Raw genomic sequence first — 26,758 nt, 5'->3', positions numbered from 1 at the left:
ATTAGCTCTAATTAGGTCGACTGGAATCGCTCTCTTTTAATACAGATTTCACAAGATGAGAATATTTGTTTTTTATATAAATTACTTCATTTAAAAGAAGAGATTTCAAGCTTCATAAAGACATATATCACTTGTATGTGTGAGAAGTATTCACTGAGTTATGGTTCATTTTCGGACGCGTTTCAGAATGGACTACACGGACAGAGAGAAGGCAGAACTCGCTTCGTGTTAATTTTTCTTTATTTGTCGAAAAGCACAACACTATGTTTTTATTGTGAGTATACACAAAAATAATACACATTTAACAGAATCGATTGATGTATGGAACTCCTATGGAAAATCAAAGTCAACAGAGTATTCATGAGTTTCTTTTACACTGATAAAAAAAAAGCGAGCTGGTATCGCCGGCGATACCGTCGACCTCAGGGGGTTAATTTTGGTGATCTCCGACTGGCGGAGTCGAACATCATTTGTGCTGACGTGAATAATAATCTTAGAGAATTTACGATTAGCATTAGCCAGCACTTTTAAATTTGCTTTGATGTCAGGCGCTCTGGCTCCCGGCAAACATGTGACTATGGTGGCTGGTGTCTCTATTTTCACGTTCCGTGTAATAGAATTGCCAATAACTAGGGCACATTCAACAGGATTCACAGTGGGTGTTTCACTGAGTGGGGAGAATCTATTTGAAGTTGTAATCAGAACGGAAGAGCGGTGTTTTGTCCCGCGACTACAGCGCCTCACCGTCACCCAGTTATCCAAAGCAGTATCTAAAACCCTTGCACTCTTACATTTAACCTCGATTAAAGCTTGGATGCGCGTCTCTAGTTCTGAAATCTTCTCCATCAGCTTTACTATCTCCCTGCATTTATCACATGTAAATCCTGTGCTGACAGAGAGGGATATACTAAACATGTTGCATGAGGTTCAAGTAAAAATAAGAGGAGAAGATGACATGACTTACCGTGTATTTGTTGACTGATCCTACTCACCTAAGTTATTTGATGGACTCTTAAAAGGCACAAGAGCACGCGAGAAAAATAAATAAATAAAGAGCGCACAGATGGCACGCTAACAGGCTAACAAATTACTAGCGTGTTGTGCTAACAATAATGATTTAGATTGAAGCTAGCGATGTCAGGTTAATGTGTGATGTTGAGTAAGTTATATTTAGCAGTATAAACAACAAGGAATGATAGTAAATAATGATTCAAAATAGAAAGATATACGAAGCTTTCAGACGCACACCAACGCAACAGCAGCAGAAGCAACGAGGAAGACAGGAGCAATCGATCAGGAGCTATCACATAGAGACTCTTTCACCTAGATATCATATAGAGACTGTCTGTTCCCCAAATGAGGAAATACAAAGAACTCCCAAACCCATTTAAGGGTAAAAATTTAATTGATGTTCAACAAATAAAAAATAGATATAATACAGATGAACAAATGATAAAGCTTGGGTTGCTGAATATTCGATCCCTTGCTTCAAAAGCACTTATTGTGAATGATATGACTACAGATTATAACATAGATGTGTTGTGTTTGACAGAAACCTGATTAAAACCAGACGATTACATTACTTTAAATGAGACCACTCCCCAAGATTTCTGTTATAAAAACGAGCCACATCTGAAAGGAAAAGGGGGTGGTTTTGCTGTAATCTATTGTAATATCTTCAGAATGACTGAGAAGTCTAGTTTCATATATAATTATTTTGAAGTGTTGGTGCTTTATGTAACACTATCTAGTGTAAATGATAAATCACGCTTGACGTGTGCTAGCTACTTTATACAGGCCACCAGGGTACCATACAGACTTTATCAAAGAATTCACTGATTTTCTATCAGAGTTAGTACTGGCTGCAGATAAAGTCCTAATTGTTGGTGATTTTAATATACATGTAGATAACGAAAAAGATGCATTGGGATTGGCATTTAGAGACATTTTGAATTTTATTGGAGTTAGACAACACGTGTCAGAACCCACTCACTGTCATAATCATACTTTAGATCTAATATTGTCACATGAAATCAATGTTGATGCTGTGTAAATTCTGCAGCAGAGCGATGACTTCTCAGATCATTATTTAGTCTTGTGCATACTCCATTTAGCCAAGGTTGCAAAGCCGACTCCAAGTTACAAATATGTTAGAACTATCACTTCCGCCACTAAAAATTGCTTTATTATTAATATTCCTGATCAAATTAATCTCCTTAGCATCCCAAATAGCTTAAAAAAAACTTGATATTGTGACAGAAACGACAGAAATGGAGCGCATCTGGAAGAAAATAAAACTAGATGTTTTTCGAATTTCTTGGAGAAAGAGCTCGCTTGTGTACGGAAAGGCCTTAAAAACTGCTAGATCTGCTTATTTTTTGACTCTCTTAGAATAAAACAAACACAACCCTAGGTTTTTTTTTGATACAGTGGCTACATTGACAAGAAATAAAGCTTCTACTTCTGAAGTTTCTTAAAGCAGTATGGACTTTATGAACTTCATTACTTACAAGATTGATAATATTAGAGAGAAAATTATAACTCTGCAACCGTCTACTACAGTATCGCATCAGGCAGTGCATTGTAGTGTCCATTGTGTGTTGTAAAAATTCCATTCATTCTTTGCAATAGGAGAGGAAGAATTGTCTAAACTCGTTAAATCATCGTCATCAACAACATGTATGTTAGAGCCTATACTGACTAAGCTACAGAAAGAAATAATTCCAGAGGTCTAAGATCCTCTTCTTAATATCAATTAATATTTGTCATTAGGATACGTACTAAAAACTTTTAAAGCCACACTGTGTAACTTTTCAACCTTCATAATATATTTCCAAAACCCTTGTGATGGTACATCGACTTACAATAGGTTGAATGACACGTCTGCCATAGCCTGACGGGGTCTGTATCACTTTTACTGGCACTATGTAACTTCGGGGTTCGGGTAGTAACCAGAGCACAAAAAGAACTACAAAATTCGACTGCTTTACGGCATACGTCACTTCCCCCACCACTTCCTCAAATTCGGACGTGAGCGTTTATATACTGTCTATGGACGTGAGATGCCAACCAGCGTATGTTTTTGGCTTTCGTGCGTATGTTTTTGTCATGAGGGCTGTTGTGTTTAGACCTGGCCACTTCATGCGTTTTCTCAGATCGGATAGCTATTCGATCGTGAAAAGACCAGGTGTAAATGCCCTCCGAAACGCATTCAAGACGGATTTGAATCCGATCGCTCAAACCACTTCAGGAGGAGGTCTGAGACGCATTCCAGACGAAACTGAACAAGTGTAAATGCATCTGGTTGTTGAAACCACATATGTAAATTGTACTTCTCCCAAAAATGCTAAAAAATAAATAATAAAAAAAACGCGTGAGAGCGTGTTATAGGCTATATGTTATTGCCAGATATGACGACGCGCTGGAACACGCATCAACGCAGATGAGAGCATCAATTCATCAAGCCAACGTGCAAACTATCGCAAATCAAAGTGAAAGTAAGTCGCAGATGCTTAACACACAATCATCATCATCATTAAAAGTAAAGAACTGAAATGAACTTACCAGGGCCGTTGCTGCTGCTCTCTCTTATTGCGGTCTTTGATTTTGAAATTTTAGCTGATGATCAATAAAATGCAGCTCTGTTGCTTTCGGTGACGTGCACTCCATTAAATCTGCATATAGCGCGAGAATTGAAGATCGGATTTAAATCCGTTTCGCAAAAACACATTTATGTGACCAGGTGTAAATAGAATCGTTTTGATAAATCTGATAGCTATCCGATCTGAGAAAATGCACGAAGTGGCCAGTAAATAAATCTAGTATTTGTAAACTTGTTTGCATTCTATGTATGTTGTTGCGCTTGCTTGTAGTATGTCATTTTTTTACATGCTGTTCATTCATCCATTGCTGATAATTAGACCAGTCCAATAATTTCCACATGTCTAGCTAGCTTTCGATTATCAGAGCTGTTAACAGACAACAAACACTCGTGGTGGTGGAGGGGTATTTACGACAGTGCAAGTATTCCACAGCGACTCTAGGGGTCGCTGTTTGACAAAAACACAATTTCTCCACAGTGTCCCTTTAAGCTGGCTATAATTAACTCTTTCTTGCATGAATTATGATAGCCTCAGTCAGGCTAGGTCAGGCCTCAGTCAGGCTTTTTTCCTATGTGTTTTTATTGCTCTTAGGGCATGAAAAACACGATTTTATTTTTTATTTTTCATTTTATAAATTTTTCAAAGAGATTTTCAGATGTCCACTTGAGTGGACAGTATGCGTTTATGGTTTAAACCGAAGAGATATTGTATTAAATATAATACAATAATTAAACATATAAAGTATGTGTATTTAACAAACCAATCAATAATATTATATCAAATCATCTGAAAACTACAAAATATATACAAAAAATATAAATGCGAAATATTGCAAAGGCAATTGAACTTCATACAAGTTGCACTTCGCGTATCTTTGATATCAGAACATGAGGACGTGATTCCATCAGAATTTTCTACAGCCTGTCAAGGTACAACTGTGGAAACCACTCAGATGCTCCCTCCAGTGTACCAGAGTATGTCAATTTACCCTTATTAGCTGATAATTCTGATTATGTTCAAGATGAACACATTTCTAGCATAGCCCTCCTCTGAGAAAACCTAGAGATCAGGTGTTTTCAATCTCATCTGAAATGAGCAGTGTTGGGGGTAACGCATTACAAGTAACATGCATAACGCATTTAGATTACTTTTTTGATGTTACTAGTAATGTGTTACAAGTAACATGCATAACGCATTTAGATTACTTTTTTGATGTTACAAGTAATGTGTTACAAGTAACATGCATTACGTAATCAGATTACTTTTTGATGTTACGAGTAAAGAAACGCATTACAAGTGTAAAAGCAATTTTCAGAAATTAATATCAAACAGCATCAGAGGTGTAAGAAAACTTTCAAGAGGCAAAACTGTAATAAAGAGAAAAGGTTTATTTCAATGAGGATTCTTTTCACAAAAGCCGCAGCCACCCAGCTTTGAAATAGAATACCTACTAGACACAATAAAACATGGACATTTTATACAGTTTCTTGGCAAACAACTCCTCCTTCCAGGTTTCTTGTAAATTTCCAGAAAGATACCCCCTATCTTCTACTGGTTCGGACTGGTTTTCTACCCCCCCTGTTGCAGGTCACCCTGTTCTTTGTCCCTGAGACACCCAAAGGCCTTCATTTATGACCTAATTGCCTCCTGCTTCCCTAAGGAAGAGGGCCTGGTGCTGGTTTTATTAGTTAAATAACCCTGTATTCTTCTAACCAAACTCTTTCTTGTGCTCAGGTATTTCACTATCTTCCTGCCCATCTGTTTTATTGGCCTGCTCTTTCCTGTCCCCCCTCAGCTGCTGGAAACCTCACAGAAACATATGATTAAACAGTTTGAAAACAAATGAATATAAGAAATACTGAATTTTCCCACAACAATTCCTCCTCTTTATCATTCTCTGATAAACGTATTAAAGGAAAATTTACCCTTGTCTTCTAAAATTATTATTTTTTTTTTCAAAATCATTACATCATTACATTCCAAGAACAGAATTGATTCAAGTCTTCACATCACAGTTATACTCTTCATGTCTGACTTTTATACACCTGATCATTTTACTTGAACCTTCATTAAAATTTTAGAATGAAAAAGCTTAGGCTGTTTTGTAAGGATAGGCCCTCTATGTTATATCACATTAGTAGGGAAAAACATATCAATTCATAAAACACTGGTTGATTTGACATTCTTAAAAAGGTACAAAGAAATAGTATACATAAAAAAATCCCTCATTTCAAACCCTTCCACTTGTACGTCACCTCGTAACACGGATGACCGCTGAACACACCATCATTTTTACAATGGAAAAAGAAATAAAAATAATAAAACAATACTAATAATAAAAACAGTGAATAGAACAGTCAATCATTGATATCAAAACCTAAACAATCAAAGCTTAGAAAATCCCTTTCCTGGTCCCAGGAAGGCAAAAAAAAAAAAGAAAGAAAACACATTTAACTCATGTCTGTATACACGTCATCGCTGTCATAATCATCACATTGCTCTCCATCAGTTATTGGGTACAGAGTCAGTTTCACTGCTTGAACTGACGTCACTTTGCTAACTGTCCCCGCCCCGATCAATCTCTGCACTGAGCTGGAAAGACACTTCATAATGCATGGTAAGCATAACAGAATCAGTAATCCCATACCTACAATTGGCAAGACAGTTTGAATTATTCTGGAAAACCACCCTGACCATGCAGACATCAGCCACCCCACCCAATCACTACCAGTAGCTTGAGGTGGCTCTTTTACAGCTTTTCTCATGTGCTCGATGATATTGGTTATGTTGTCACTGTAATCAGGAATATTAAAACAACATGATACCCCCAACATTTTACAAACTCCACCCCTCTCTGCCGTTAAAATGTCTAAAATTAATCTATTCTGAATGACGGCCTCGCGAACTTGCTTCATCTCATCGTTAATTAATGTAAAAGCATTTTCTGTGCTATTGGCCATTGCTAATACTGTCCATGCTAATCCATTAATTTTGTTGATTGCTATCGTTGTACCCACCCCCAGGAAAATTGACCAACCTATATTTGCCCCTGGCGTCGTCCATGGGTCTGTCAATGTATATCCTGCATAACTATTTGGCAAAGCTTCGGGCAAAATCTTAACATCTCGTTTCTCTCTCTTACTCACTTTGCTTGGCAAATACACAGAAGTTCCCACATTCATTAAAGCTGGGTAACAGCACCCTGACCAGTTCTTTTTTGGCAAACTGTGATATGCTCTATCACCACAAACCCACACTGCGGCTGGTGAGCTTTCGCTCGGCTTGTTGAATGGGCACTTAAAGTTAATTTCTTCGTCGTTGATGTTTGCTGTGCAATTGTTCATTGTCCCGTCCAGCACATTGATCTTAATTCTACAATCTGACCACCCAATTTTCAAGGGTCTTGGTCTGTTGAAACAAACACAAACATCACCTTTCGCAAACGTTACCCTCAGAGGTGGAATTGCAATTTCAGTGTTATTGTACTGCAGTATATGGTCACAGTTATCAGCAGGCTGCTTCGTCGGTGTCTTTCCTCTTTCAAGTTCCACAACAGTTTTCAGCACATCAGTCATTTGCTGAGGAATCAGACATTTGGTTTCGTTGACAGTAGCTGCCGCTAGAGGGACAGCTTTTCATGCGTGTGACATTTGAAGACACGTCCAGCAGCTTGTCTTGATCTGTAACTCCTCCTTCTGCAGCAGTGCCAGCGCACACGCTTTGTTCCCCTGGCATTTCATCATTGCTTTCTTTACTTCAGGATTTATCTGACCTTTGCTTGTGTCTTCGTCCCCCATCCAGGCCAGTTCTTCTTCAGTAGCCTGTTCGACCTCGGGTGGCACAGGTGACAAGAAAGGTGCCGTCGTTGTTGCTGCTTGTGGTCTGGTTGCCTCGACTACCATGATGTCTATTGTCTCATACCAGTCAGTTTCAGTCAAGTCCAGGGCACAGTAGTACCTGCCTTGGTCAGCACGTGTCGCATGTTTCAATTCCACTCTCATCCCGTATCTGTTGTTACTCATTTTGTCTTCAGCGTACACCTGAAATCTTTCATCGTATTCTGTCCTGTAGTGATGAGCGTATGCTTTTACGTCGGTCCACTTACATGGGCTTTCGCAGAAGTAGAAATGTGCGTGCTCTTGGTTATGTCCATCGCACCCAAGACAGTTCTCTTGGAATGGGTTACACTTGAAAACCACACTTGATCCCTCCTCTATCGTGATGATGCTTCCGTGCAGTCCTTTCACCAGCTCCACTTCCGTGAATGTGTCTCTTTTATCACGCTGTCTGATGGTGCTGTTCAGCACAGATGTTTCAGAACAAATAGTCACTGATATCAAAGTTAAGATGAACGTGCTTTTACAAAGTCCGCACATTCCTGGTATTCTGAATGGATGCCATGGCTTTGAACGATCCATCTTGTCTAATTCAAGAACAGTGTTGTGCCAGAGAATACTTTTTTTTTTTTTTTTTTTTTTTTAACCACTCAGAGTCTTATCAGTCTTTGTTGATGTACAGTGTGCAACCTGATACTGCCTGTGCAATCAGAACCCTCCTCTTCTCCCAGCTTCCTTCTCGCAGCTCGTATTTCACTCCACTTGTTGCTGCTGCTAGAATGTGGGGATCTGTTGCCAGTAAATCTTTAAGTTTTGTTAGTTCAATGGTCAATGTCTCTGACTGTACAAATGGCTTTACTCTGCACACTGGTCTCACCACTTTCTCTGAGTGACCTTGCACCTGCTTGTTTTATGGCTTATTGTTGAACTTGCTGCTGTCTTTGGGGCTCCTCCTCTTGTTGCTCCTCCGATATGGGTGGAACTTTCCTGCAGTGATTGGCATGCACCCAGGTAGCTCGTTCGCCGACCTTCACCGCCGTATGCGTGATCAGCAAGACTTGGAACGGTCCTAGCCACCGTTTCGCCCTCCAGCTCTTCCTCCTGAGGTCTCGAATCACCACGTAATCACCCGGTCTGATTTTGTGCAGGAGTGTCTCAGCTACTTTGCTCCTAGAGAGAGCTGCCTTCACCTGCACAGAAATTTGAGATAACAAACACGACATCTCTTTGCAGTAATTCAACATTTCATTCTCACACACATCTGTTGATGGAAGCCTCCTTCTTTCCCCTGTTATACCCATGAATGGTGGTCTACCAAAGAGAATTTCAAATGGGCTCAAATTTGTTTTTACTCTCTTTCTCATTCTCATGTACATTAACACAGTGGGGAGTGCTTTCACCCACGAGAGCCCTGTTTCTTCACAGCATTTTGCCAATTTGTTCTTTACCTGTTCAGAAAAACCCTGACATAACCTCGTAAAAGTATAACCCCTACCATCAAAATCAAACGCAAACCAAAACTGGCTTTTTTTATCGACCGGAACGCTAAAAAAAGCATTAGCCAAATCAACCACAGAAAAATACTTTGCATTTTCTGGAATTTGAGTTAGGAGCGTGTATGGATTTGGCACGCGCGGCGCACGCGCAACGACAGATGAGTTCACCGTTTGGAGGTCCTGGACAAAACGCCATTCAACAGGTTTGTCACGATCTCGTATCTTTTTTACAGGAAATATTGGAGTTCTGACAGGTGAATCATCACAAGGCCTAATTACGCCCTCTTTCAATAAAGCATCAAACACCGGTTTTATACCCTCTATTGCTTCACGTTTCAGTGGATATTGTGCCTTACATGGTCTGAAATCAGATTTTGGTGTGATTACAACTGGCTCACAACCTTTTATCAGCCCCACATCATATTTGTTTTTTGCCCACAAGTTTGGTGATATTTGTGCCAAAGAAATATCAATTTCTGAGGCAGAAATATCCTTCTCACCCTGTGCTGTCACATTTTTCCCAATAGCAGTCACATTTCTCTGAACCCCCACCTCAAAGTCACATTTTGATTTAAATGCCCCCACACTCTGACTCTCTGCTGTGTGTGAATCAACACTCACCCAGTCTGTGGCTGACAAACATTCTTTCACAAAAAGGCCCACATCTCTCCACTGCTGGCTTATGGCCTTGGAGACAGATAAGTGGCAGGCAGTGTTCTCTGACATAAGATAACAAGCTTTCTGATTCTCAGTCAAAACTGCAGCTAATGCACACACACTTTCTGTCCAGAAAATCTGGTCAAACTTCACACTTTCATTCTCCACAGAATTAAACCACATCTTTTCAAAGTCTGAATCTCGCTCTGTTACGACATGTGATGTACAATGCATTTTATCATTTGTCATAAACTCTGTGTTGACTGGGTTTGTTCGATCCTTTGCCAATTTCAAAATTTTCTCTGCCCAATCAACATCTGTCACCTGCCATTCATAAGCCCATCTCGGCTCAAATTTGGAACAAGTAATTTGTGGCTTTTCCTCGATGCTGATTCTGAGCACAGAGGGACAAATTTAATTTACACATTAAATCACGAGCCATCAGAGGTGCGGGACAGCCGGGAGACCACACAAATTCATGTTTGAAAAAGCGTCCCCCCTCTGTCTCGCACTCTAACGGCTCGGTCAACCGGTCAGAAATCAAATGGCCAGAGGCCTAAGTGCTCTCAAACACTTTCCCGGTTAAATTCGGAACACATGGTAAATCACATGGTCGCAATGTGGACAGGCTTGCACCAGAATCGACTAAAAAGTTAATAACTACCCCTTTAACTAGTAATGGATAAATAGGCATTTCAGAAAACCCTGTGCTTTTGTATAATTTTACACGCTCATCACACACAACACTGCTCAAATCATCAGTCACAGCTTTGCTCAAAACTTCGTCAGGCACACATAAAGACTTGCAAGCAGTTTTTTCATTGCAGGTAGCAGAAAGTAAATCAGTGTATGTGTTTGTGTGTGCGTTGTGTGTGTGTGTGTTAGTAAAAATATTTTCACTTCCCTTTGCTGTAGCCAAAGACTGGCCTCCCAGAACCGGACTCTTTCCGTCCCGCTCTCTCACTCTCTCGGTTCAATCAGACTTTGTGTTCGGGCACGCGCCGCTCCAGTGCCCGTCCTTCTTGCACAGTCTGCATCTCGTGCAGTCTCGGAGCGCGTGTGCATTTGTCGAGCAAAGATAGCAGCTCCATTTTCCAGCTCCAGCAGCTCTTCCTCTCTGTCCTTTTCGATTAGCAGGGTTTGACTGGGGAAACGCAGGCTTGTTAGGTTGTTGCTGTTGTTGCAGCGTTTTTTTCTTTTCTTTCCTTTCTTCAGCGTCTTCTTCAACGTGGATAGCGTGTTGCAGTGTTGTACTCAAGCGCCCCTCTTTCCAGGATACATAACTGGACTTTGTCCCTCTTCGGGTTTCGGGTTTCATTCCTTGCAGGAAATAGCCCATCAAATGTTTCTCCCAAGTGCCCGCTGTCGTTCCCCTGTCTGCTGGCTTAGTTAAGCCACTGTACTTTGCAAATGTGTCAAAAAGTCTGAAAAAGTAATTGCTTACCGACTCATCTTTTTCCTGGACACAGCATGTGATCTTTTCAGTGTCCACACGTGGAGGAAAAGCCGCGCCGATTGAATTGGAAAAGTTTTCCACTTCTTTCCGGTATGGCTCGTTGCTTTCATGTTCCCAGTCTGCATGCACTCTTCTGATATCTGCTTTCGCCAGCTTGCCGGCCACTTTGCCCCAGTTCGCAGCGCCCATTCTCACAGTTAGCAATCGTTTCAGTTCTTGAGTGGTTGGGCTGAATTCTCTGCATACTGCAAGCAGTTCACTGGCAAACTTTTCACCCGCGTCTTGCGGATCTGGCAGATGTGCCATAGCATCCTTCATGTCCGTCATTGTCCATGCCCGGAATACTAGTATCGGTCCGTTCGTGCCCGCAACTTCAACCATCGGAGCCGTTACCTTTGCCGCTGTAAAACTGGCCTTTTCTTGCTTGACTTGTGATCTCGTTATTACTTTCTGCTGGCTTGGTCCCGGTCTTTCGTCATTCGGAGTGTCCGGAACTGTGTCAGACGCTCCCTCGTCTTCTTCGCTGCTTGTTGCGGCCCGTGCTGAAGAGTCTGGCTCCGCCTGCTGTATTGGCGACGTTGGGAGCTGTGCATGAAATTCTGCTGCCAGTCTCTGAGCCACTCGCTCCGCGGCCTCTGCCCCCGCTCGCGCTGCTCTTGCATCTGCCTCTGCCTGCGCTGCTCTTTGGGCTGCCAATGTCAATTCAATTTGTGCTTGTGCTTCTGCCAGTCGTGCTTCGTTGGCTGCCATTCGCTGTTCCATTTGTTGTCTGTCCCGTTCCAGTTCTTGTGCGGTTCTCAGAGGTAGTGGAGAGCGGTCCAGATCGAAGTCTAGTTTGAGAGCCGAGATCTCTGCCACGGGATAGTGATTTGTGTTGTAGGCGGGTGGCGGAGCCGTTGCCGCCTCGGTCACATGTGGAAAAACACATACATTCGGTTCATTAGTAACTTTCTGTTCCGGTGGAACTGTTTTCACACACACAACATCCTTCACATTTTTCTCACTATCACCCAGTAACTCTTTTTGTATCTGCTTTCGTTCTCGCCTGTCAGCTTCTTCTATCCAACACATTATAGTCGGTCCACAGTTCTTACACACATGTTTAACACACACACAGCAGCCACTCTGTTTTCCCTCGTTCTTTTCTACTGACTCTTTTACTACATTGAGTCTTATTTTACTTAAGGTCCCCGCTTCGGGAAAATCATGATATTTGATCAGTTTCTGTATGTCAACCATACATTTACCACCATAATTATTTCTCATTTGACAGAAAATTGGTGTATAAAAATGATCTAATTTACTGTTAGATGACCCCATTTTTGGCTGAATTTCCTTTCTGGATTTAACTCTTTCGACACGTGTCTTACAGTATCTGTCAAACGTCTTTAACAGACCCGATTTTTTTTTCTCCACCCAAAATCGGTCAGGTGTCAGCAAATATGCTGTGCTTTTGTAATTATGTTTTACTCAAAATCTTCTCATGAGCACTTTTTTGCGCTCGATTAATTCCGATTCACCTAATTAATCTGGCGTGGCTCTTCCGTCCACCTTTACAAGATTTCCTCGGGTTACAGAGATTTTGAGCAAAACTAATTAATCAGCAACTGTGATTATCTGAATCACCTGTGGCACTCTTGTCCACCACGAGCTAAGTGTGGCAGAAAACCGGTCTGAATCTGTCAGATCAATTTCCTCCTCAAAAATTGTGATTGTCTGAATCACCTCTCGCTCGTAAAAAAAGCAAACTCAGCCAAGATGGTTCACGTTCACTCACAATTATCAAATTACACTTAACATCAATAAAACAATTCTGCCGTTTTCTTACCCAGAGATGCTTTCTCTTTTCTGTAATTGCCGCCGGTTCTTTTTTTCTGATCCTGGTGGGAGTTCCTCCACTGGTCCTGAATGCAGGTTTAGCTCTCTCTCCCTTAACCTGTTGAGTTAGTATCTCAAACTGTCGGGGTATGAGACGGCCGCCTGATGCCGCCGGGTTTGCAGTTCCGTCCAAATCCGTTCTTCAGGACCAGGAGAAGAAGATCCGCACAGGATCCCACTTCTGACACCAAGTTGTAAAAGCAATTTTCAGAAATTAATATCAAACAGCATCAGAGGTGTAAGAAAACTTTCAAGAGGCAAAACTGTAATAAAGAGAAAAGGTTTATTTCAATAGGGATTCTTTTCACAAAAGCCGCAGCCACCCAGCTTTGAAATAGAATACCTACTAGACACAATAAAACATGGACATTTTATACAGTTTCTTGGCAAACAACTCCTCCTTCCAGGTTTCTTGTAAATTTCCAGAAAGATACCCCCTATCTTCTACTGGTTCGGACTGGTTTTCTACCCCCCCTGTCGCAGGTCACCCTGTTCTTTGTCCCTGAGACACCCAAAGGCCTTCATTTATGACCTAATTGCCTCCTGCTTCCCTAAGGAAGAGGGCCTGGTGCTGGTTTTATTAGTTAAATAACCCTGTATTCTTCTAACCAAACTCTTTCTCGTGCTCAGGTATTTCACTATCTTCCTGCCCATCTGTTTTATTGGCCTGCTCTTTCCTGTCCCCCCTCAGCTGCTGGAAACCTCACAGAAACATATGATTAAACAGTTTGAAAACAAATGAATATAAGAAATACTGAATTTTCCCACAACACAAGTAACATGCATTATGTAATCAGATATTTTTAATGTTACAAGAAATGTATTACAAGTAACATGCATTACATAATCAGATTACTTTTTGATGTTACGAGTAAAGAACCGCATTACAAGTAACATGCATTATGTAATCAGATTACTTTTTGATGTTACGAGTAAAGAAACGCATTACAAGTAACATGCATTATGTAATCAGATTACTTTTTGATGTTAAGATTAAAGAAACGCATTACAATAACGTGCATTACGAAATCAGATTATTTTTGATCTGACAAGTAATGCATTACAAGCAACATGCATTACGTAAACAGATTACTTTTTGACCTAACAAGTAAAGTAATTAATTACAAGTAATTTGCATTACGTAATCAGATTACTTTTTGATGTAACGAGTAAAGAAACGCATTACAAGTAACGTGCATTACGAAATCAGATTACTTTTTGATCTGACAAGTAATGCATTACAAGCAATATGCATTACGTAATCAGATTACTTTTTGATGTTACAAGTAAAGAAACGCATTACAAGTAATTCAGTCAGGACCACTTTGCCAAGTATATAAATTTATTACAATTATAGCATACAGTGTTGGCGGTATGGTTCTGTTCTGGGCAAAACTCATACGCCTGTCCATGCTGCTATGCCTGGACAGAGCGGGGAGAGCAGCAAGTCAAACCCCCCTGGGGTACAGAACAGAACCAGTAAATGCATACATATTACAATTCTCAATTATATGAGTTGTGAAAATACAAATACATGATAAAAGGTTGCAATGTATGACTGTACAAGAAAACAAAAATACAGAATGATTAAAGGTTCGGTTGGGTGGAGTTGGAGGAGGGAGTTTAATGCGAGCAGTGATGCTATGGAGGAAATGCTGAAGGAATGGGAGTTTATATGTGCCGCTTTGATAGATGTCAGCACTGGATTGTAACACGTCATGAACAGCTGGCTATCAGCTGTCAACACTGGATTGGAACACGTCATGAACAGCTGGCTATCAGCTAATGCGAACTTGGCTGACGTGGCCTACCTGAACTAACGCGATGCTTGATCGTGCATTACGAAATCATAGGGCTGGGCGATTTGGCCTAAAATCAAAATCTCGATTAATGAACGATTATTTTATTTATTTTTTTATTTTTTTGACCTCATGGTTCACTGACAAGTTTTTTACAGTAAATATGCTCACATATTACAAGTGAGAGATTTTTCATATGAAGGGTGCATTACTTGATTTTAAAATAATTGAAGGAAACACACACTATCTACTATCTATGATTATTTATTGAACATCAATGTTAAACAACTTAAATTATAGCACACATTGCCTAAAACGAACAGTCACTTTGTTCTTATAAAAAAGTAAAAATAAATAACTTGCACTTTTGGAAACAAAATAAATTACTTTCAATGTTTTTCTTATTAAAAGTAGAAAATAAGCAGTATCTCTTCTAAATAAAATAACTCTTGTATATCCTGTAAATAATATTTTAAACAGTGCATTTCTTGCATATACTGTAAACAAATATTTTAATGTGCAATGCATCAATGTAAACAACAGATTGTTGTAATGAAAATACACTGTTGCATGAGGTAATCTTAGAGATCTTGTTATGTCACTATATGAACATGAATTTACTCTAAGTTCTTACTAAGAAACACGAGCATGTTAACCTTTTCAGGTTTCAGGCAGGACCTGAGGCATGTAACAATGTTTCCGCCCGAACTGAAAACCCGTTCTGATGGGGAGCTAGTAGCTGGTATGCAGAGATAACTTTTTGCCACCTTACTTAGATTGGGAAAGTGTACATGATGCTTCCTCCACCAGTCCAGTGGATTTGCCTCACTATCAAGCATGGGGGACACCAAATAGCTGCTCATCTCTGCTTCTAGCGATTGCTGAAGTGACAGAGTGGGTGTAGCTGAAGGTATTGCCTCACTCCCTTTAAAAAAGCTTCCTAATGACCTCTTTTGCTTTTTTGCTACTGCTGATGAAGTTGTTGGTTCTGCAGTCTCTGTAATCTGACTTTCTCTGCAGACTTCAGCTTCTGACATCTTCTCCATCTCTGTTTTCACTTTCTCCTGAATGGTGGGGACATTGTGAGCAGAAATATAGGTAGCTTTAAATCTGGGATCAACAAAACTGGCTGTGTCCAGTAGCTCTTCTGTGATAGGATCTGAGTACTTCTCCTTAAGGTACCTGAGGATGCTGGTTTTGATAGTTTTAGTCAGCTCCACATCATCTTCCTCCTCAGCAAGCACTCGTGAATTGAGGATGTGCAGTACAGGCTTTACAAATGAAATGGTCACATACTCTTCCCCTGATAGGGTGTCTGTGAACTCCATCAAGGGGGAGAGAGCCTTGCTGACAGCCTCCAAGACATCCAGGTCAGCCCACGATGGAACAAGGTGCCTGGATTTTTTGTCTTCAGAAAGGACCTGCGTAATAGCTTTCCTTTGTTCGAGGACTCTTGCAATCATCATTTGCATCGATCCCCATCTGGTAACACATGCTGTTTTTAGCTTGTGTTGTGGCAGGTTCAGTTCTTGTTGCACCTTCATTAACGCCTTCTTTTTTTTCCAGCTATAGGAAAAAACACTGACTATGTTTTTGCACACCCTCACTGCACGTGTCACACGTTGATCTTTCAATCCATTTTCTGAAACACACAAAAATAAATATTTTTTTTATTATTATTGACGATATTTTATTTATACCTAAAGCTTTAACAGTACCCAAATTAATGAGCCTCTTATATTTCTTAAATAATATCAGATTAACAACACATTTTTACAACACAATGATTTTTACTTTAATGATGTAGTGTTTTGTTACATTGTAATGTGAACTTAACATTGTAACACTTAACATTGTAACATTGTAACATACATCTGCTTTGCGGAGGCACTTGTTGCTGGGCGCTTGTCATTCTCTTTTTGATTTTTTTGAGCCATGCACTGTTCACATTCAGTTACGTGATTGTGCTCCAAGTGCTGAAACAAATTGGTGGTGTTACCTTTGGACGTCGAAACTGTTTTTCTACAGTGTCTACATCTGACTTCATTTTGTTCGATGTCATCCTTACTGAAGCCAAAATGTGTCCAAATGACAGAGACTGCGTTTTTCTTTGATACAAGTTGCTCAGTTGTCTCAGTGATTAAGCTCTCCATGCTTGACATGTCGGCGGAATAACGTACTGTAAGGGAGCGGGGTCACGTGACTCCACACGCGGTAGTGTTTTAAAGGGAAAGTAATCGAAATAATCGACCTGGGAAAATTTGATCGATTAAAGGTTCTGAATGTCGATTGCGATTACTTTTCGATTAATCGCCCAGCCCTACGAAATCAATTACTTTTTTGATCTAACAAGTAAAGTAATGCATTACAAGTCACATACATTATGCAATCACATTACTTTTTTGATGTAAATGAAAATTACATTCTAATAATACAAATACATTTGTTTACAGTCAAAAAGTCACTGCAGATTAAGTATTTTCAAAAACAACATTCACAGTATAAGTATGAATTGTAGCTGAAATATAGCCATTGATGCATGAGGTCCACTATAGTGGACAGATGATTAATCAGAATTTTCTCCCAATCTAAAATCAAAACTTGGAAAATGTAACTGTGATATGACTCATTAGATATTGCTTGATGCTGCAATATTTTTTTAACCTAAAAGAGTCTCCTAGGATAGAAGGAATGGGTGGATATTCCGCAGCAACTTGCCATTTCTGACTGACCATTGGCCATCTTGGTTTGGAGGGGGAAAAAATCGAAACACAAAGGCTTGCCACTTGGTGGCAATGTATAGGATGATGCACAAGAGTCCACTGTAGAGGTTGATGTGCAACTTTGCCATAAAAATCCATGCATTTGCAAAAAAAAACTTTTTGAATAGCTATCCACTGTAGTGACCACTATGCGTGAAAGGGTTAAACCGCTTGTTAAAAAAATGCAACTTGATCGTACAGAATTAGTCAATTACAGGCCGATCTCGAATCTACCTTTTCTGTCAAAGATACTAGAAAAGGCAGTATCCTCACAACTATGTTCCTTTTTTAGAAAGAAATGGTATCTGCGAGGATTTCCAGTCAGGATTTAGACTGTACCATAGTACTGAGACTGCTTTCATTAGAGTTACAAATGATTTGCTCTTATCATCCGATCGTGGTTGTATCTCTCTATTAGTGTTATTCGATCTTAGTGCTACATTTGATACCATTGACCACAACGTTCTTTTAAATAGACTCGAAAATTATGTTGGCATTAGTGAAATTGCATTAGCATGGTTTAAATCATACTTATCTGACCGTTGTCAGTTTGTAGCAGTAAATGAAGAGATGTTTTATCGATCACAAGTTCAGTATGGAGTACCACAAGGCTCAGTACTAGGACCGTTGCTGTTCACTCTGTATATGCTACCCTTGAGAGATATCATTAGGAAGCATGGGATTAGTTTTGACTGTTATACCGATGATACTCAGCTATATCTCTTCCGGCCCGATGAAACTTGTCAATTCAAGAAATTAACGGAATGCAAAGCTGATATAATTTTTTTGGATGACTAGTAATTTCCAGTCGAGTTCCTAATGATTGGATCAAAAACGTCCGCATATACTAACCTAGAATACTGTCTAACACTTGATGGCTGCTCTGTCAAGTCTTCGCCGTCGGTTAGGAACCTGGGTGTGCTCTTTGATACCAATCTTTCATTTGAAAGCAACGTTTCTAGCATCTGTAAAACCAAATTCTTCTATCTTAAAAATATATCTAAATTACGACATATGCTTTCAATGAAAAATGCGGAACAGTTAGTTCATGACCTCAAGGCTAGATTATTGTAATGCTCTTATGGGTGGTTGCCCTGTGTAGCATGTCTGGAACGGACTCTCTGACACACAAGGACCAAACGACCACTCAATGATGAGATCCAGTATTTTTAATCTGTAAACAGACAAATATCATCAGTGGATGATAGCACCGGGGCAATGGCTTCTCTCTCACTCTCTCGTGTAGACACAGAAGAATGTTCACGAGAGAAGCGTCGTGCATGCGCTCCTCAGCCTTGTGCAAATAGACTGACCAAATTGTACAATAAAATAAAAAATAAAATAAAAATAAATACAGGTAAATAAAAAAACTAATGACAATATGTAAATTTCTTGTCTTCCTTGTGATACATCACATTAACATTCTTCTCAATGCACTCAAAATAGTGTATAATACATTACAAGTAATATATTACAATATTTTATATACTAGATTACATTTAAACATGCATTAATTCAAATATTCATATGATATAAAATATTATAATGAAAAAAATGAAGATGAAAATGAGAAAATGAAACATTCAATAGACATTCAGCACCATACCACGTGCAGGCCTCACCACGTGCGTCACGCACAGCACGAATCATCAAAATTGATTCTTACCCCTTAAAACACTATGTACAATACATGTTTATCAACAGTCAACTAGATCTCTTTTCTTTCAAGAACATAACTAATTAAACAACATGTAAACAGACAAATATCATCAGTGGATGATAGCACCGGGGCAATGGCTTCTCTCTCACTCTCTCGTGTAGACACTGAGTGTTAATATGATAATTAGTAAGCACCATGATAAATTTCATGAAAATCGGATTACAATTAACACACTTCATCACAACCAATACAATCAAATGCTGCCATCACTTAAATCACACTTGTTGAGTAAAAAAAAATATATACATTTGGATGATAAACATTAGCATACCAGAAGAATGTTCACGAGAGAAGCGACGTGCATGCGCTCATCAGCCTTGCGCAAATAGACTGACGCAATCATAAATATCATATAAAGGCTAGATGTCTTAAGGCGGAGTCACTTCCGGCATCACCGGCGGCCATCTTACCACAGGGCTCTGTGAATTAAGGTGAGTGAGCAGCACGCACACAAATCCTCTTATCTCTTAGTATAAACTTAGTTAAACTTTAAACTTAGTATAAACAGTAAATTAAAGAAAATAATACAATGTAAGAAAAACAAATCAAAGGATAATTCACACCAGTTACACCTGCACACATAATAAACAAACTACAGCTGGTCCAAAACGCTGCAAACAGAGTTCTTACTAGAACCAGGAATTATGACCATATTAGCCTGGTTCTGTAAACACTGCATTGGCTCCCTATTAAACATTGTATACATTTTTTAAATATAGCTGATTACTTACAAAGCACTAAATGGTTTAGCTCCCCAGTACTTGAGCGAGCTCTTAACGCATTATAGTCATTCACGTCTATTGCGATCTCAAAATTCTGGCCAGTTGAAAAAAAGTAGAATATCAAAATCGACTTTTGGCGGTAAATCTTTTTTCTATTTAGCACCTAAACTCTGGAACAGTCTCCCTAACATTGTCCGGGAAGCAGACACCTTCTGTCAGTTTAAATCTAGACTTAAAATACATCTCTTTAACTTGGCATACACATAGAAAATTATACATTCCTATTATTCAAATCAGTTAAATGATTATTAGGCTGCATAAATTAAGTCAGCCGGAACCGGGAACACTTCCTATAACACCCAATGTACTCGTTACGCCATAAGAAGAATGGCATCTACGCTAATGTTAGTCTTTCTGCTTATTCCGAGGTTTACTGTAGTCAGCCGGATCCGGGCTGTATCCGGATCAGATGGTGGACCTACGCCTAGACACGACCACAACGCATGATGTAGTCAGCTGGATCCGGGCCGTACCTAGATCAGATGGAGGACCTGCGCCTAGACACGACCACAACGCATCCCTGAAGTGTCAGCGGAGGTTGTGTCAACTAGACTCCCCCTGATTCCTGAAGGCCTCATCAACACGACAGCCTTTGGCACTGATCTTCAACAAACCCGTCTCCATACCGCCGCGATGACTCCGATCTTAAACCAAATGGAACTGGATAATATGCCACCTGATGGAGTTTTGGTTCCTTGCCACTGTCGCCTTTTTCGCCTTTTATCACCTTTGTTGCCATTGGCTTTTGGCTTGCTTAGTTGGGGATAGGGATGTCCCAATCCGATCCACGTCATCGGTATCGTGCCGATACTGGCCCAGAACGCTAGATCGGAGATCGGAGGGGAGAATAAAATATGATCCGATAGCTATTAGGGGTGGAACGGTACATGTATTCGTATTGAACCGAAACGGTACGTGCGTCACGGTTCGGTGCATGGATTTACACGGAGAATACGCGATATAAAAATAAATAAAACTTACACATTATGTTATGCATGCACATTAATTCATGTAATGCCGAACTACTGTTAGATACGCGCATAGACATATGCGGGTCCTATAGGGACACCTAATCTGTAGCCCCAGCTCTGAACGCGCGTCTATTTCGCTTCAAACGCTCGCTTTATATCCGCGTCCTATTCGCGCAAATGGATTCAAAATGTTCAAGCGTCGAACTAGACGCAAATTTGACGCTATATTCGCGTTTGGTGTGAACGCAGCATAATGAACAGGCTGCGATGTCAAGATTGCAATGCTGGAATGTGTGTGTGTGTGTGTGTGTGTGTGTGTCAGAGAGAGAGAGGCATGGGCGCTATCAAACAGTGGAAACATAAAGACATACTCCGTCTTTTTGTTCATACAGGACATCATTAAAACTGCAAAGTGTTTAGCCTACTTATATTTGTGTAAAACACAACATTTTGCTTTTGTCAAACTGTAAACTGTTGTCAAACTGTAACCTACAAATGTCACCCAACCTAAATCACACACACACACACACACACACACACACACACACACACACACACACACACACACACACACACACACACACACACACACACACACACACACACACTTGTTTAAAAGCAAAAATTATCTCATCTTTTGGACATTCATCATATTGCATTGGTTTTCATTTCTTGTCCTAAAACAGAACACTAATTTGTTTATTTTTAAGTTACACATTCTACACTGATTAAAAAAGAAAATCAAATGTGTTTTTAAAAGTAGTATTATTTTATAAAGAAATAAATTATTTATAATTCAGATGAGAATAAAGTTAAAGTTAATTAAAATTTTAAGGAAAAAAATATATTGATCTGAAATATAGCTAATTAATTTTAAATTCATTCAGGTACAATTACCAAACATATCTCAAGGTCTTTTGAATAAAGGGTGGCAGTCTTTCATTATCAACTGTTGTTGTGGACTATATACTGCAGAAGTCTTTGTTCTCCATTTGAGTGAGATGTTTTTATGTGGCTAATTGAGCAAAGTGCTTCCATATATTTTATTATTATTAGTATTAGTTCAAGAATAAAATAAAATTAAAGCTGCAAGCAGCGATGAAAGGTCCCTCGCACTCGTGCCATCATCACTCGGTGGCTTTAGGAAGACAGAGCATGGTTGGGCAATGTGCATTTAAGGAGGTATATATAGTAAGAGTATGTCAAAGTCAGTTACAAAATCAGTTACAAAGTCAGTTACAAAATCAGTATGTCAAAGTCAGTTACAATGTTTCTAGTTCTACAAAAGTAACAGTGTCATAACGATCACAATAGATCTGCAGTCTTAAAAAAAAACACACCTTTCTGAAATGTCCTTTAACAGCCGTTCTTGAACATGTTCTGCTCGATCCTCTCCACTGACATTCTCTGGGTCTGATTCGGGCTCAAACTGGTATGGGAATATTAACGCCGTTGTTTACTGAAGCACAAACTACCGGTAAGTGTAAGGGGCGTTTCTGAACAACGTGAACTTGGCGGTTAGCGAATCACAACACACTGGGCCAGCTAACCAATCTGAGCCCATTACGTATTTTTGAGGGCGGGGCTTCATAGAACCCGGAATCCATCCGACTGTTTTTACAAGGAGGGACAGAGCAGTGTAGAATAATGGTTAAATATGTGAAACATAATGCGAATTTTTAAAAACGAAGCATGAACACATGTTACAGTGAACCCCACAAACACATTCAAGCCTTCGAAAAAAGGTTGGCTAATTGAGCAAAGTGCTTCCATATATTTTATTATTATTAGTATTAGTTCAAGAATAAAATAAAATTAAAGCTGCAAGCAGCGATGAAAGGTCCCTCGCACTCGTGCCATCATCACTCGGTGGCTTTAGGAAGACAGAGCATGGTTGGGCAATGTGCATTTAAGGAGGTATATATAGTAAGAGTATGTCAAAGTAAGTTACAAAATCTTTTGTATAATGGTGATAATAGCATGCTTCATGACTCAGCTAAGTGTTTCTAGCATGTTTAGTATGTTTCTAGCATGCTTAGTACACAATAATGATGTGGTTAGTACTGCATTACTGTGTTAACCTTGCCAGTAGGTGGGGCTATATCTATATCTGATTATCGCTATGTAAATGTGTTCAGTGCAGGACTTTTATGAAACATGTGAAGTTTGGGGCAGATTGGACATTGTATGATTGAGTTACAACAACTTCCTTTAGCATTTCTAACATGTTTTATGATGTTTCTAGCATATTACATATTAATTTTGGGGTAGATTGGACATTGCATGCCTGAGTTACTGCAAATTCATATTTAATTGCAGTAATAGCATGCTTTAGCACTTAGCTAAGTGTTTGCTAGTATGTTTTAGCATGTTTCTAGTATGTTGGTAGGGTGTTTAGCACCTACTGGCATTTTTTTTTAAAGGGGTGGTAAAACACGATTTCACTTTTCTAACTTTACTTAGTGTGTAATGTTGCTGTTTGAGCATAAACAACATCTGCAAAGTTACAACGTTCAAAGTTTAAAGCAAATGGAGATATTTGCATTTAAAGAAATCAATTTGTAAGAACTACAGAAAACGGCTGATAAGGACTACACGACATTCCTGTGGGCTTGCTGACATCACTAAGCCCAATATTTACATAAACCCCTCCTCTGGGAACACAATACATAAAGGGGGCGAGGCCATTTTATGTTGCTTTGGAGAAGAGTTGTTGTGGTAGTGGAGTGTCTTGCCGCTATGCCGTCGAAACGCTGTTATTTTCACCCAGATTGCAGGTCCACTTTGTTCAGTCTTCCTAAGGACAGTTACAATTTATTTTTAACTCGGTCCCTCATAATTATAATCCAAATGTCGCTCTCTATGTTGCACATTTTCCGGAGGAAAGCTTCCTCAATCTACATGAGTTCAATGCAGGATTCGCACAACGGCTTGTCCTGAGAGATCGAGCAGTTCCAACTTTAAAAACAGAAGCTGTTTACGAGCCACAACCTGTAAGTATGATTTTTTCGTTGATGTGTTTTCCTGTAATAGTTCGTATTGTTAATTGTACGTTGTAGCGAGGAAGTAAACGAAGGAGAACGCTGTTCGTCTCCACAAACCAGTTTGTTAAATGCTAATTCATACTTATCCGACAAACACATACAAACTTGTGTTTAATATCACCAGCGCAGCGAACTTGGAATGTTCGTGGTTGTTGTCGTTTATGCGATCACTGTAAATTATTCTTTGATTATAGCTTTTGTGTATTGTTTATCTCCAGGCATGCTAAACATGGTTTGTGTTTGATTTGGCTACTGTTGTAAAGCAAATGTTTAGTGTTCGTATTGGGTTAATAGTTCTGGCGACAGATATTTAGCTACAATCGTTCTACAAAAGTAACAGTGTCATAACGATCACAATAGATCTGCAGTCTTAAAAAAAAACACACCTTTCTGAAATGTCCTTTAACAGCCGTTCTTGAACATGTTCTGCTCGATCCTCTCCACTGACATTCTCTGGGTCTGATTCGGGCTCAAACTGGTATGGGAATATTAACGCCGTTGTTTACTGAAGCACAAACTACCGGTAAGTGTAAGGGGCGTTTCTGAACAACGTGAACTTGGCGGTTAGCGAATCACAACACACTGGGCCAGCTAACCAATCTGAGCCCATTACGTATTTTTGAGGGCGGGGCTTCATAGAACCCGGAATCCATCCGACTGTTTTTACAAGGAGGGACAGAGCAGTGTAGAATAATGGTTAAATATGTGAAACATAATGCGAATTTTTAAAAACGAAGCATGAACACATGTTACAGTGAACCCCACAAACACATTCAAGCCTTCGAAAAAAGGTGTTTTACCACCCCTTTAATATGTTATTAGGAGTCCAGAACAGTGTTAAACGTCACTTCCTGTTGCCAGCAGGTGGCACTATGACTACAACTGAATATGAGCATGGACATGTGTTCAGGAGATAACTCTTATCAAACGTGTGAAGTTTGACGCCTAGACACGACCACAACGCATGATGTAGTCAGCTGGATCCGGGCCGTACCTAGATCAGATGGAGGACCTGCGCCTAGACACGACCACAACGCATCCCTGAAGTGTCAGCGAAGGTTGTGTCAACTAGACTCCCCCTGATTCCTGAAGGCCTCATCAACACGACAGCCTTTGGCACTGATCTTCAACAAACCCGTCTCCATACCGCCGCGATGACTCCGATCTTAAACCAAATGGAACTGGATAATATGCCACCTGATGGAGTTTTGGTTCCTTGCCACTGTCGCCTTTTTCGCCTTTTATCACCTTTGTTGCCATTGGCTTTTGGCTTGCTTAGTTGGGGATAGGGATGTCCCAATCCGATCCACGTCATCGGTATCGTGCCGATACTGGCCCAGAACGCTAGATCGGAGATCGGAGGGGAGAAAAAAATATGATCCGATACCTATTAGGGGTGGAACGGTACATGTATTCGTATTGAACCGAAACGGTACGTGCGTCACGGTTCGGTGCATGGATTTACACGGAGAATACGCGATATAAAAATAAATAAAACTTACACATTATGTTATGCATGCACATTAATTCATGTAATGCCGAACTACTGTTAGATACGCGCATAGACATATGCGGGTCCTATAGGGACACCTAATCTGTAGCCCCAGCTCTGAACACGCGTCTATTTCGCTTCAAACGCTCGCTTTATATGCGCGTCCTATTCGCGCAAATGGATTCAAAATGTTCAAGCGTCGAACTAGACGCAAATTTGACGCTATATTCGCGTTTGGTGTGAACGCAGCATAATGAACAGGCTGCGATGTCAAGATTGCAATGCTGGAATGTGTGTGTGTGTGTGTGTGTGTGTGTGTGTGTCAGAGAGAGAGAGGCATGGGCGCTATCGAACAGTGGAAACATAAAGACATACTCCGTCTTTTTGTTCATACAGGACATCATTAAAACTGCAAAGTGTTTAGCCTACTTATATTTGTGTAAAACACAACATTTTGCTTTTGTCAAACTGTAAACTGTTGTCAAACTGTAACCTACAAATGTCACCCAACCTAAATCACACACACACACACACACACACACACACACACACACACACACACACACACACACACACACACACACACACACACACACACACACACACACACACACACACACACACACACATTGTTTAAAAGCAAAAATTATCTCATCTTTTGGACATTCATCATATTGCATTGGTTTTCATTTCTTGTCCTAAAACAGAACACTAATTTGTTTATTTTTAAGTTACACATTCTACACTGATTAAAAAAGAAAATCAAATGTGTTTTTAAAAGTAGTATTATTTTATAAAGAAATAAATTATTTATAATTCAGATGAGAATAAAGTTAAAGTTAATTAAAATTTTAAGGAAAAAAATATATTGATCTGAAATATAGCTAATTAATTTTAAATTCATTCAGGTACAATTACCAAAACATATCTCAAGGTCTTTTGAATAAAGGGTGGCAGTCTTTCATTATCAACTGTTGTTGTGGACTATATACTGCAGAAGTCTTTGTTCTCCATTTGAGTGAGATGTTTTTATGTGGCTAATTGAGCAAAGTGCTTCCATATATTTTATTATTATTAGTATTAGTTCAAGAATAAAATAAAATTAAAGCTGCAAGCAGCGATGAAAGGTCCCTCGCACTCGTGCCATCATCACTCGGTGGCTTTAGGAAGACAGAGCATGGTTGGGCAATGTGCATTTAAGGAGGTATATATAGTAAGAGTATGTCAAAGTCAGTTACAAAATCTTTTGTATAATGGTGATAA

Source organism: Scardinius erythrophthalmus (assembly GCF_964197995.2).
Source record: "Scardinius erythrophthalmus genome assembly, chromosome: 8".
NCBI lineage: Eukaryota > Metazoa > Chordata > Actinopteri > Cypriniformes > Leuciscidae > Scardinius > Scardinius erythrophthalmus.
Note: the sequence above shows the minus strand (reverse complement) of the source record.